This window comes from Asterias rubens, chromosome 2 (assembly GCF_902459465.1).
Source record: "Asterias rubens chromosome 2, eAstRub1.3, whole genome shotgun sequence".
Classification (NCBI taxonomy): domain Eukaryota; kingdom Metazoa; phylum Echinodermata; class Asteroidea; order Forcipulatida; family Asteriidae; genus Asterias; species Asterias rubens.
In genome coordinates, this window is record NC_047063.1 from 25,497,706 (window position 1) to 25,513,077 (window position 15,372).

A 15,372-nucleotide genomic window follows, 5' to 3' on the forward strand; every position below is an offset into this window, starting at 1 on the left:
GAATTTGATTTAGTTGCTTTCACCATTTTATGGTTGATGGTTTATTTATATTTACCTTAACACTTTGTATAAGTTTGTTTACCAATCAAAACACAGTTGAAGGTATGGTAGGTATTTGATATTCTTATAGTGAGTTTCAATCATGTTAACTGATGTATGCATTGCTAAAAGTAGCTGTTTTTTTTGGGGGGGAGGGGGGGTACAAACTCACTATATCCACACTCTTGAAGTGATTGGTAATTCTAATTGTCAATTCCCTTATGGATGAATTTAGCTAAAACCGGCTGTTCACGATTTCATCAAGATAAAAATGATAACAGATCCGTTGGAAGGACTTTGAGAGATTGACACATTTTCATGTGAGTTGAATGTGAGCCCTGTCTGTGAAGGTCATAGAGTTATAAAGTACAAATCTGTCTAAGCTAGGAGGAGTTGACTCACTTTTTGATCACCTTGTACATATAACTCATCCTTGACCTTCATGCTGCTACATGTAGTTACCTGATCGTAAATGTTTTCTTGTTAGATAATGCCAACAACAGTCTAATATGGTTTCTATGGTATGGAGTATTACAATTTCATCAAATGTCGGTTTCGTAACCAGGGAGGGGGGGGGGCACGTTAGTTCACACATGTGTTCATTTCATGCATCCTAAAACCTAGCTCATTGTTACCATCTTATTTGGATCGATTCCTTTAGCATATGATGAAGATGTTGAGGAATGTTAACAAACCGTTTTAAGAAGGACTTAAGAATCACATGAATCTGAACTATCTGCCAATGGTGTCAGTATTGCCCTCAATATACAGATTCATCATGGAGAGACAATAACGCTATGGCCTCCTTGCACTTGACCATTGGCTTGGTATTCCGTTACAATATTTCAGTTGAAATGAAACGTTGTTTTCATAAAGATGCCCACCATTGAGGATTAATTTCCTTGTACTGTAAGAAGCAGGTCTGCAGTTTGTCAGCATGACAAGGAGCATATCTCAGACCAGTTTTATTACCTACAAATTAGAACTTGTTACATGACAAATCATGACAGCTTGATTTCTGCCTACATTTCTGATTTCAGAATGTGCCTTTTGGGGGAAACATTAGTAACAAAGATGTAGGCCTACAAACATGTACTTAAAATTCTATATGAAAAAATTTTAAAGTATTAAAAAATGTCTTTTAAAACCAAGTCTTACTTTTTATAGAATAAATAATAATTATATTATTTAAAGTCAAGCCAATCTATGGGATAAGCTCAATACATAAATCTAGCTAACTGAAAAAAGGAGGCATTGTTTGTAGGGCAAAATGACTGTCTTGAGGAAGTGGTTACAATGGCTGACTAACAAAGTGACACATTTGCTGTCTTCAATGTTTTACAGTAGTTGTCCCACTAGATGGCAATTCTTTGTTGATGGGGGTCTTTGTTCATTTCATCTTGGTCATCACCAGCTGCCTATGGCTACCTTTTCATCTTTTGTGTCCATCTCAAAAGAGTTAACCTCAAGCCTTTGACTTCCTCACTCTACTGTGGCTAAGACCACACGTCTCATTGAAGTATGTCCTGTCCATCCTCTACTAGTGTGGTCAACCTTCCTTGGGTGGTTACTTTAGTCAGTCATATCTCAGGTAGAACCTCCATGGTAGAACCTTCTATTCTTGTGAATGTTATTCACTGACTCTGTCTGCAGGCAACAAGTGTTTATTCAGGAGATGCTCATTGCATGCTCAGTGAAACCATAAGATGGAATTTAGTATTGAGTTTGTTTACAGGTAAGCATCCTTGTTTTTTTATGTGGTCAGTTGCTTATATTGGCTCAGCAAACTGTAAATCAATTTGAATAGACAGGTAGATCATGCTTGAGAGAATTTTATTAGTCATCACTTTCAGTTGTTACCCAAGCAAGGGAGCTAAGTCTAACTGAAAAACACATCATAGTGTAGACTTAATTTACACTTCAAAGTTGGTCTCAGTCAACCAAACCATATTTGATGAAATTGTGTTTGTTTCCAACATTGCCAAGAAGGAGGTATACTGCAGGTATAAGACCATGGAGCTACCTCCATGATAAGACCAAATTGCAGACAGTCTAGATGGTTCCTTTTTGTGATTGGATAGTGGGTTAAGACTACATGCCTACGAGAAGTTGACATGTACATGGTATTCACTATCCATGGCACCCAAAGCTGAATATATTATTTGTTTCAACGAAAACTGGACAGAAACATGAACTTGTAGGGCCTTAATGCACATCATAACTTGTTATGTACATTGATGGTGAGTAATCAGGGCAACAATATTAGACATCTATCTATTATAAATGATGTCTGAACTGTATCCTTGCTGAATTCCTAAGTAGTATCACACTGGGAAATAAGTCTTCTGGTTTTTCAGTTCTTTCACTCAACAGTTGGGAATGGAATGCGGAAGGTTTTATCAAAGAGCTAGGACCCTAGCTCTATGGTTTTATGCAGCCAGTTATAACGCAGTCAACAATCTCAAATGCCTGTAGAAGTAATAAAACAAAATAGTTACATTGAAATATCAAAGCTTCACCCGGAACTCCTTTGTTACTATTGAGTTGTATGTTTCTTGGATTATTTTGTGAGCCACAACCAGTGCATGGACTCTGATGGTTGAATAGATCCAATTTGCTAGAGGGGTTTGGTTCTTCTGTTATTCTTTTAATGACATGCCTGTCTTAGTTGTAAAGCCACTCTGCCTGTGGTAGAGGTACAAATAAATGGGTGAATGTTCACCTTTCAGACGAAGATTCTCTCAAGTTTTGTTCATAAGGGTATCAATAGTTTTGGTTCACCTGCATTATGCATGTAATTAAATTTGGGATGGGCTATGGCCATTTCTCTTTCAGGAAATTAATATTATTTCAGGGGATTTTTTTCTTTCTTTTCTCCTGATTTTGAAAACTTATCACCAAGAAGAAAACAAAATAGTGTCCTGCAATCGCTGAAAGAAGGTTATAATACAAGACAAAACCCAGCTTTGTCTTCATCAGTTTGATCAACAAGGAACAAAGAAGAGAATTTGGAAACTATTACAGGAAACCATACATCTTCAAGTGTTGGTATGGTATCACAGAAACAAAGTAACATAGGGGGCCTACTGTGCCTCCTTCTTTTGTATGTTCAACATCACAGAATTTAAACCAGTACTCACAGAGTCTTATACCAGACTGTCTTCTACAAGAAAAATGATGCATTGCTCAATAATTACTTCAGTAAATTCAATAGTCAATACTGCAACATACATACACTGGGCCTGTGAATGTAAGATGCAGTCAATCACACTGTAAGGGGTGGTGGTGGGTGGGGGGGGGGGGGGTAGGTAGCCAGACCCTTAAGATTAGAAAGAAGCATCTGATGTTGACAGAAGCTACAGTTGATAACATCCTGCACAGTTATTGAGCTTTCATTAACACAGGAGTGTCTGAAACAACATCCAATCCATAACTGTATTGCTCTCAACTGTTTTTGTTTTGTCTGCATCATCGGAGCATGGAGGTAGGAGAATAGATCAGAGATAGATCAGAGTCAAGGATTGGTATATAGTCAGGAGTCTTTCTGGAGCATTATCAGATTGGGATCCACTTTGATGAAAAGAAAATGATTGCAAGATGGTCAGAGTGTTGTAGCTCAATACTTTGGACATTTTACCCCCCAGTCTTGAAAAAAACCTCCTCTAAATCAATCAGAATCCTGTGTTTATTTGTGCATCGGCAGTTTCTAAGACCTGTTCAGTGTCTCCAGGGACAAACATTTATGCTCTGTGAAAAATTGACAAGCTACCTACCTTTGAAGTAAATAAATTGTGAGGAGGAGAGGAGAGTCCCTCTAGACGTTCAAACACTTTAGATGTATGGCCTTGGATACTTCATGTTGTTATGTTGTTTGTAGGCATAATGGCAAGAACAAGGCAGCTCTTGTATTGGCCAATGTGTGTGGTAGACCCATTAAAACATTCCTTTGGTCTGTAGCCAATGCTGGTTATGAATATTGTGTGCTTGGTTGAGGTTGGAAAGAGGAAATTGCTGCAGTGTTCTTTTGTGGTTTACAAGAAAGTTGAGGAGATTCCAGTTATTTGCACTTGATGTAATTAGGGCAACCCCCAATAGACTTTGGTTCTTGACCACAATATTTCTTTCTTCTGAGATCAAACAAATGGAAGTTTTTTCCAAATGGAAGATAGAGTTTGGGTTTGCATGATGTAGGACTTCTCCTAATGGGCCACTATTCTGTTCCTACAAACAACAACAGACCCATAAAATACATTTGGTGAGGATGTACCAGTACTGAGTACATGTACAAAATTTCGTTGCCGTGGATCGGACGAGTTGGTCTATTAATAGCGTTTGAAACCATTTGTTATGAAATGCACAGTCGGCCATTACTCCCATAAATGGCCGACCGTGTTAGTCGACGAAGTAAAAGGAAAACCACGCAATTTCGAGGCATATATGTGTAGATCATTGTATTCTACTTTTACAACATCTTTCTACCCATATGTATTTTGTAACAAACGGTTACAGAACGCTTTTCAAAGACCAACTCGACCGATCCAAGGCAACGTGTTCCTTTAAACTCCTGCGAATGTAGGCTGGTACAGTATAAAATCATTTGATTTAAGACAAACACATTCAGTACTATGTGATGGCATGTAGGGTCAGTGGAATTAGCACCAGATGTTAAATCTTAAAGATGGCTATTCAATATGTCTGACCTTGCCTAGATATACACCCTCTTGTTGTGATCTGAAATGAGCACAAATTAGCTACCAGCAAGAATAGAAGCTTCTGACAGTGGGACATTAGTGGAGGGGTGGGACATTAGTGGAGGGTTATGAATCCCTGCAGCTGCATATGTGAGTAATCAATTTAGCTACATTTCCAAAATGCTACAGGTTTAGTAAGTAATTTCAAGTAAATTAGTGTATTCTGTGACGAAGCTTCAGGCTGTTCTATCATTGTGAGGTTCTTTAGAGTGAGTCATAAGGATCCTTCATCAACAAGCAGACATTGCTCAATAACCTTCAGTATCTCGTCTTCATCTTCAATAGACAACTGCTCAATATAACATTGGCGGCCACACACAGGTCTGCAAGACAATCGACATCTTGAAGAAATGTGACTACGTGCAGCAATTTTTCCATATGTGGATGTTAGGCTACACAGAAACAGAACAAATTCAGTCATGTGAGCATTTTTTTAAAGAATAAAGTACTTACATGTACTACTGTTTAAATCATGGAACTTACTTTCCAAAAATAGAGCATATGGTTTGAGCATGGTTTTGAGCATGTGCTTGCACAGTTTTTAATAAAGACAAAGTCTATGATAAAGATTGAAGCCAAGTGCAATGTAATTAAAAAATACATGGAGATGTTTTGTTGAGATTCCACCATGAGTTGCAGCCACCATGGAGGTAGGAGCAGCCACCATGTAAAGCCTACATGATGTACAAGTTTGATAAAGTGAGACTTGTCTTATGTACATAGGTCTTTATGGAATGAGGATACATGATTGTAGAAAGGCCTATCATGGAGGAAGCTACGTATGGGCTTATACACAGACACACAAACTGAATGAATTCTGCAGGGTAGTATTAGGACTTACACCACAATGCATTCATCTTCATAGTGCTATTCTAACCAGGTATAAAATAAAATGTCTGTCAACTGTCTGCTCTTATGATTTGTTAGGTTTGCTACTATGGAACAAGAGGTAGCAAAGTTTCTATTAGTACAGTAGTTGCCAGTCAGCCTTGCCTTTCACAATACCAGCCATTCTCTTCACAGGTTATGGGTGTTTTTTTATATATATACAGTTTCGAACGAAAGAAACTAGACTCCCTGCGTGGAGAGTGTGGAGCTTTTTTTTTTCCAACAGTATGGGGAGTCCTGTCCGCGCGTGGAGAATGTGGAATGCATACACATACTGTGTACAAACTGCCTACCCCATAGTCCATGCATGCTGAGAGTGCCCAACCAATCACTGCCTATCGGTGGTCTCCACACACTCCCCGCAAGGAGAGTGTGGAGATAATTAATATTCATTGTGCAAAACCAAGCGCTGAACGAAGTGTGCAGAATTTGCCTCCGCGCGCCCCACGCGGTGGTGTGTGGAGATAATCATTGTGCAAAACATGCAACACCAAACACTGCATCACATGTGCGTGTCTGTGTGTGCATAATTGACTCCGTCCGCGCGCTCCACACAAGGAGAGTGACGTGTGCAGAAAATAAATATTAACTGTGCGAAAGCCAACACAATAATGCCTCACGCAAGGAGTGTGTGGAGATCATGAAAACAATGTTGTGTTGGCGTTTTTATACCCAATACATTGCACCCAAAAAAGAAGTAGCCAACTATGTTAGGCTTGGTGTGTCAACGTGTCATTTTCATAATATTATTATTTCATGTTAAGAAATTTGTCCAACATTTATCTAGACAACCAAAAATACCTGTTTTCTCCTTTTATTCTTGTTTGAGAAAACGAATTTAGATCTGTACCTTTACGCTGAAAACGGCTGTCCTATTTTCCAAGCGGAAACTTCATCTATGGTTAGACTCTCGGTAGGCCCAATAATAATGTCCAAGGTTTTTCACTTTCTATCCAAAATGAAGATCAGTTCCTCCTTTTTCGTTGCCAAGTTTTCAGAATGACAATTCAGATAATAGATTAGTCCGAAAAGAAATACAAACTTTGGCTGCAATAATTTCCATGATTTTGTTTGCCGAGGCCATACATCATTCAATCATCGAATGCATTGTACAGTACACTTGAGTCGCCAATCTGGCCACGTGGAAGCTTTTAGAAGGACGTCCGTGTCTGATTCCTACCTCCACAGACTAACCCCACTGTTCGGCAGTAAAGCCGGGCCGCAACCAGGCGTAAGTCTGCACTTGAAGAACACTGAGTGGAATGTTTTTTAAGCATGTCTTCTGTAGTTGCCGCTACATGAGAAAATATTCAGAAGTAAGCCTACTTGTTGCGTCTTGTTGCGTGTCGACAACATGTAATTTGTTATTGGAAGTAAATAGTCTAATTTGTTTTAAAAGAACTTGTGGAATTTAAACAATAAGTCAATGGAAAAGTTTTCAGAATTTTCTTTTTACAAGTACAATTACAAATTTCAATTTCAATTTGTTCCTTTTGTCAAGGACTACACTTATCAAGGGGTTAAATTTGTTTTATGTTTCTTAAATACAGGTGTTGTTTACAGGACCGGCATAATGATTAATCCATATTCATAAACTAATTAAATTTAATATTTTTATGCCTGCACTATTTTGAATAACCATTGAAACCCTTTACGCAAAATCAGTTTGCAGTCTCTGACGCCGCGCACGGAAAGCATGGAATGTCATCAACTTTTGAAAAATATTTTGTGTAAAGGCGATCACTAGGATTGGAGTAGCGGCATTAAAGTCGTTCAAATAAAAGTAAGAGAACGAAACTATTTATTAAGTTACGGCCGATACATGTGTTATGTCTTCATAACACCCTGTTAATACATTTGGCATTAATTGAACTCTACCTCATGAAAGGCTGAATCGAGTCTGGATTGTTCGGCAGCCACAACTAAACCCATTCGCCCCAAAATAAACTCTGCTTGCACTTAATAATTGAAATGATCATCAATATGCATACAAGTACTTTAAAAAAAATCTCGATTCCAAGCTCAAGGAAGTAAAAAACAAACGCAAGTTCGAATTAAGTTAGGCATCAATTAGAGACAGTGACATAGAACAGTGTTCGAAACGTTCAGGCTTTTTTTCCCAACTCGGTTTCTCAGGAGCACTTCTGTAACCATTTCCACTTAAAAGACAGATTTATCTAACAATCTTTTCGGCTTGTTTCAATGGGCCGACCAACAGATGAAATTTTGAATTACAACAGTAAATTTATGTTTTTTTGGTTTTTTTAGAATGAGTATAGATAATCAAACTTTTGCACATTTCAATCGGAATAAGGAGTCGATAAAATAAAATAAAAATTTTCCCTATCCTCAATATGGAAGCCACCCTGTGCTAACCGAATCAAGCACACTGTCCGTTTTAACCGCTCTCATGTGGAACGTCCAAATAATATAAATCTTGCTTATTACAGTATTATAATATGTCAGAAATTTTATTTAGTAAGAACAAACAATTTTTTCTTATAAAAAACACATAATAAATTATAAAAACCCATTAGCGATTTATTTTTGCCAAAGAAAGGGACAGAAATGGCTTTATTTTTTGGATTATGCTTTATACTTTTACCACTTACCAGCCATTAGCTAGGTTAGGTAGTCTATGGTATGCAAAGTACACACATAACATGATGGTGTGCGTGTTAAATTTCCCTATCTCTCTGCTGCACACACAATAAATGTACGATTATTTTGCTCTCAATGCATCAACAAAATCGATAATAAAAGTTTATACGGGACGAACGCGCACGCGCATGTGTAGAGCATGCAGTACATGATTTTGTTGCCAGGCAGGCAGCGCAGGATCGAGAGTTGAAGTAAAACATTGTATCAAAACGCCAGCCAGCGCGTGAACACCTCTGGGCCCAATTTCATAAAGCCTGTAAGCACAGATTGAAATTTTTGCTTATAAAATTAATGAATACCTAGTTTTTGCAATGGAGCGCCACAGTTAGTAAAGTTGCACGGCCGGATTTAACATAATTTCGCATATAGACATAGCGTACGTCGTTACACATCAAAAATTGCATACAGGCGATGGGCAACATGTTTGTTTTTATTATTTGGGCGCCTTTTCCATTAATTGGAATTTAATCTGGCTGGGGGGGGGGGTGATAATGGAATAATTGGAATGATATTAGCGCTTCCTAGCAACAGTGTTGCCATGGAGTATGGCCGCTAACTTTTGATTTTATGTGTTGCCTGTGGTTGTGACTACAATGTTTTCTAAATAAAATTATAATTTGAGTAACAAAAGACATTTCGAGAAATGAATCGCAGACCATCGGTTCCGGGCCTAATTTTATGGCTCTGCTTACTTGACTATAAAGCAAAGAATTGGCACTTGCGGAAGCAGGGAATTCCGCGCTTACTTCAAGTTTTCAGGGGTAGCAGTGAATTTTTGCTTGTTCGCTTGCGTAGTCCACGTTACTATGCATTCTACGCTTACTGTTACACAGCTAGCGCATAAATTCAGTGCTTGCTCGGTAAGCGGAGAATGGTGATCACAAGCGCATAACACTGGCTCGCCATTACAATTTTCTCCTACTTATAAACATTAATCCTTACATTTACGGAGTTACAATTACAGGCCTGTATGCTTCGTTCTAGAAAGGGAAAGGGCACCAAGGCATTTTCTCCTCGGTAAAGGGCACCCTATGAGGAAATTGTAAAATTCTATTGGAGCATTTCAAGGGCACCTAGGCAATGACCAGGGGGCATCGAGGCAATCGCCTCCGTTGCCTTCGTGAAGTATCAGGCCTGCAATTACTAACACTATGCAAAAGTAGGGACGATTTTACCTCTGATCTATATAGTCAGCTGACAATTCGTATAGTAGCGCTTTATATAGTTTTAATGGCACAAAACAAAATGTAAAGAGGTCTAAAACGATAGACATAATTGATGGAAAAAAGAAGAAATATTTTATTGAGCACAAGGGTTGACCTATATGTTATGTACAAGTGTTGAAGCTTTGTCTGCTTTTTCTCAAGGCAAAACAAAGCTGAAATTTGACTTAAATAAATAGGAAAAATTAAAACAAAGGGTAATAAGCGTTAATGATCGATGGAGAACTTCCAGAATTTTATCGGAGAAATCGCAGAATTAATCATTCTATATTACATTATAAGTTCATGTCGAAAGAAATCCAATTTTAATCTAACAAAACAGTTTGAGATGCAAAGCTGTGCGCGTGTGTTGATAATGCTTTAACTTCTTGTGACTTCCCCTTCGCCCACACCGTTGCAAAAGTCTGTATACCATGGATGAAATGGTATAATCCAACACTTGCCGCGGGCGCGCGAATTTACAAAAAGTGTTTCGACCACATCAATCGTCTGCCGCACACACACACACACCACAAATCAACTGTTGTTGCCGACTAGTTTTTTGTGTTTGAATGAGATGGCAAGCCGTACGCTGAGAGCTGTGTTGAAAGGTAAATAATGTTGTAGTCAAGGGGCATTTTGTTATCTGTTTTGTAACCATGGTGACTGTAAATTGTAAATGACTTTGCTGGGTAGACTTTGCATGCTTGGTATTTCCCATCACCAATAAATACACTAGCACTTGTGTATTACTATTATTTTTATTAATATATTAATATTATTCAGTGAAGGTTTTGCCAGTACGCCTAATTAAAACTGTAAAATCATTAATAATATTAATAGCCACATAACTTACGCCTCAAAATGTAGCTACATGTAGATGATTAAATACTATTCCTTGTTTAATTGTTAAAATTTATAGTTTAAATGTCGATTTGTTTTCATTATTTCAAAGACAAGACAAAATTGTCAAACACAAAGCCAAAACAAAATCACTGTTCAGTGTTATTAATATTTACGCATAAGTTATTGTTAAAGCCACTGGACACTATTGGTAATTGTCAAAGACCAGTATTCTCACTTGGTGTATCTCAAGATATGCACAAAATAACAAACCTGTGAAAATTTGAACTCAATTGGTCGTCAAAGTTGCGAGATAAATAACGGAAGAAAAAACACCATTGTCACACAAAGTTGTGTGCTTTCAGATGCTTGATTTCGGGACCTCAAAATCTAATTCTGAGGTCTCGAAATCAAATTCGTGGAAAATAACTTCTTTCTTAAAAACTACTTACTTCAGAGGGAGCCGTTTCTCACAATGTTTTATACTATCAACAGCTCTCTGTTGCTCATTACCAAGTAAGTTTTTATGCTAACAATTATTTTGAGTAATTACCAATAGTGTCAACTGCCTTTGAGCAAAAATTTAATAAATACACAACCATTTTTCTTTCTTCAATAAAATGTGACCACAGAATTAAATCTACAAAAAAGGTAGGCTAGTTTAGTTATTTAAAACCAGATGATAGGATTAATGAGACATGGTTTTTCATGCTTGAAGTTGAACTTCTGATGTAGGCTATCCAAGTAGAGTATACATTAATGTTTCCGTAAACCAAAACAAAAAATTAATAATAAAAAACAATATTTTAAATGCTCAGTAAAGGAATGTTTAGTTCAACACATGTACATTTTATTATTGTTTTTTCTATTCAACAGTACCAAAAGAATGTTTGGTTGTTTTGACATCGATGGGAAGACGACAATAGTCAGGACGACAACTGTAGTCTGTCCTTGCCCCCTAACCAACTGTGCCCTGGCATGAAAGTCAGTGTACAGTGGGGCAAGGACAGACTCACAGCTCAGATCTTGAGCATGTCAGGTATGTGTTGATGATTTAACATACATTTATATCCACAATCTTTTTAATGTAATAAAAATAATGACAATAATAAGGCAAGTGATGCGTTTACAGTTTTTGATCAGGATAATGTGGGGTTTTAAAGAATAGTAAATAATACACAAATTTTTAAGCTGTGAGCCCTCTTCTCCAGTCATGGATGTTCAAATAAATACAAAAGACAAATGAATTCATAATACAAATTCTAAGATTACATAAAATGCGAACATTTAATGGAAATGTTAATACATTGCAAATTTGGACAGAAAATGTACTACTCTAATCTAAACCTATGGTAAGTAGGCCAATATGTAATTTTGTGCAAGGTGACATTTTCAGGTTTATAAATGTAATGTCAACAAATGTGTTTGTGTTCATCACCTTTAGATGACCGTACTGTACTCAATGAGGCCGACAGAGCCTATGGTGTTGCCACAAGTAAAGCCCCCAAGAGGAAATCAAAGAAATCAAAGAAAAGGAGAAGGTAAATTTGTATTAAAGGTCTAGAGGTGTACATGTATACCCTTTGGCTCGAATAAATGATTATCCCCAGTTATAGAAAACAGTTATGAATGACATCAAATGACATACACCCTGGCTGGCATTCTTAATCGATTGTTGGGGGGGGGGGGTATTTTGAAATTAATTTAGTTGTTTAAAGGGACACGTTTCCTTAAAGTGTCATGAAACTTAACTGTTTTGAGGTGTTCCTAAACCTTATTGAGAGTTGTTCATGCAATAAAACAACTTTAATGTGTAAAAATTAGTGAATGGGTCATTTTAAAAAACAACAACATTGGCCTCTGTCCCCACGACATCTTCCCGAAACGTACCTATTTCCAGTCATAAAAGGAAAACCACACAGATTTGAGGAATGTTTGTGTGGATCATTATATCCTACTTTTAAACATCTTTCTGACCGTGTTCATTTCACATCCAACGCTTGTTATAGCCCAAACTGCCCAATCCGAAGGCAACGTGTCCCTTAAAGCTCAATTACAGTAGTTGTAAAAAAATTTAAAAATTGTATATATATCAGGGATGTGATAGGCGATTGAAAAAAAAAACCTGAACTCTGAGCGCAAAAGCGTGAAAGCATGCGAGCATGAAGCATGAAGAATAATATTTATCTCTGATTTTTAAAGCCCTACTCTGCAATCTGGGGCGTTATATATGGTTTTGGTTTATTTATAAATGAATTTGATCTTTTAAAAAAATATAATAATACTTCCGGTTAAAAACGGAGAAATAACATCCCTGATATATAATTTAGACAAAATTATGTGGCACTTGTATGATGATTTGAAATAGTAGTTAATGTTGCAAATACCATGTAAACGTTTTTGATTTCAAAGTTGTGGAACGTTTAAAAATCTATAACAAGTGTCACATACATACATTTCTTGAAACAATTTGTTGTTCTTACTGGGCTATTTGTTCTCCTTGATTTTATCTTTTCAGGTTCCTGAAAAAAGAAGAAAAAGGGGCAAATTTGTCAGATACAGGCATCATGTGAGCCAGCCAAGGAAACAACGATTTTGTGTATAATTTTGAAGAGGATCATGTGGATGGGTTTGAAGATGGGGGTGGGGTAGAAAAAGGGGACGGGGGTAGAAGATGGAGTAGAAGAAGGGGCCAGGGTTGAAGAGGGGTAGAAGAAGGGGACGGGGTAGAAGATGGGGCAGAAGACGGGGCTGGGGTTGAAGATGGGTAGAAAGGAAGGGGACAGGGTAGAAGAAGGGGCCGGGGGTTGAAGATGGGGATGGGGGTTTGAAGATGGGTAGAAGAAGAGGACAGGGTTGAAGATGGTGTGAGAAGTAAGGGACGGGTAGAAGATGTGGACGGGGTAACAAGATGTGGACGGGTACAAGATGGGGTAGAAGAAAGCGGACGGGGTAGAAGTAGGGGACTGGGTGAAGATAGGGTAGACACGGGGCTGGGGTAGAAGACGGGGCTGGGTAGAAGACGGGGATGGAGATGAAGACGGGGAGAGGGGTAGAAGATAGGGATGGAGAAGAAGATGAGAGTGTGGTACACGGTGATGAATGTGTGATGGAAGGTATAGATGAGGTTGTGTTGGAGAACGGTGGAGCTGATGAGGGTGTGATGGAAGATGGTAGTGAAGTGGAAGGTGCTGGTGTTGCGAGAGAAGGAGAAGAGCAGGAGGGAATAGAGATGGTTGACTGGTTTAGGACTTTAATGAATGGGAATGTAAACGAAGAACAGGGGGGTGGGATTCAGAATAATATTGAGGGGAGGGATTTAGATATGTATAGCGTAACATTAGAGGATACAATTAATTTAATTTTAAGGGAACAAAGGGAGGGATTTAAAGACATCAATGCATCACTGACCAGGTTGACAGCAAGGGTAGGAAGATTGGAGGAAACCTTGGCACCAGCTCAAGCACCAAGGAATCTTCCTGCCCCTGGTGTTGCTGTTGAGCATGTGGACCCTGAGGATGGCAATGAGCTCTTCACAATGGCAAGGCTCATTGCCATCCACAGGGTTAGCAGCTCAAACGGCAACTTTGCTGTCAACCTGGCCAGACAGGTTTTCAGTAGACAAGAGTTGAAGAGTCGGCGTGTTAGAGGGAAGAGGGGTGTTCCACCCGAAGAAGCTCAGCTTGACCCCATTCGGCTTCAACAAGTTCGCACCAACTATTTTCGAATAGTTGAATGTTGCAGATTCGTTGAAGCCGAATGAGTGGAGACGCTGCACCAAAGCCATTGATGCAGCAGGGCGTGATCTTCTTCGGGTGGAAGCCCGGATTTGTCCAAAATGAGCAATAATTGGTTTTTTATTGTAATCAATTTTTATAAATATACTTTTTTAGTATGTTTTTGTTTTTGTTTGTTTTAAAGGCACTGGACACGTTTGGTAATTGTCGAAGACCATTATTCTCACTTGGTGTATCCCAACATAATGCATAAAATAACAAACCTGTTAAATTTGGGCTCAATTGGTCATAGAATTTGCAAGAGAATAATGAACAAAACAACACCATTGTTACATTACTTGTGTGCTTTCAGATGCATAATAAAGGCTTCAGCAAGAAGTATTTTATTATTTTTAGAGTGAGAATCTACCTCTTTCTCAAAACTATGTTACTTCAGAGGGAGCCGTTTTCTTACATTGTTTATACTATAAACAGCTCTCCTTTGCTCGTTACCAAGTAAGTTTTATGCGAACAATATTGAATAACTACCAAAAGTGTCCCGGCGCCTTAAGGTGTGTTTATTTAAGGATATACCGGTGCATTTACTATAATTTTCAACAGCTGCAGCTGTTACATGCTCATTTATTATTTATTTATTCATTTATTTAGAAATGAATTGCCTGAAATAAAATGAATTGAAACCACAGTGATGAGAAGTCTGTTATTCAATGTAAATAGTAATTTTTTTAATGACATGGTGGGAGGGGCACAAAGGACTTGCAACTTGTTTAAAGCCACTCGCAAACATTTAATGTACATTTGTTGACTCAGTGAATTGAGTTTGTTCTTCAGTTGAAGTGATTTGAGCACAAAAGCTGTTTGAAAAACAAGTTGACAACATTTCTCTTGCTATGACTACGACTATGACTATGTTTTTCATACTTAAGAAAATAAATAATGGTGCCAAGTCTAATTAACGACCTTTGACCCTTTCTTAAGCAAAGATGGCACCACTTAAAATTTTCTTAAGTAGTTGATTTCGAGTCAGCACAGTGTAAGGTACACAATGCCACATGTTTCATCTTTGCACTCAAAATTTCGATTAAACGTGTAATTAGCGCTAATTAAGGGCCTTCTTATTTCAATAAACCCCGCCGGGCTCCCGGACTGTAGTAGTACACTGTACACAAGCAGGGTTCTTCTCATGACAGCGCGGGGTCGACTTAATTATTGAGTCTTGGAGACAAGGTTGTAGTCGGGATGCCTGCGACA

At 38.1% G+C, this 15,372-nt stretch overlaps 1 protein-coding gene across 2 annotated transcripts in view; it reads left to right on the forward strand.

The window, feature by feature from the left end:
- LOC117304172 (dystroglycan-like) overlaps positions 1-15,372 on the forward strand; it is a 56,264-nt gene that overhangs the window by 16,910 nt on the left and 23,982 nt on the right. The window lies entirely within an intron of this gene.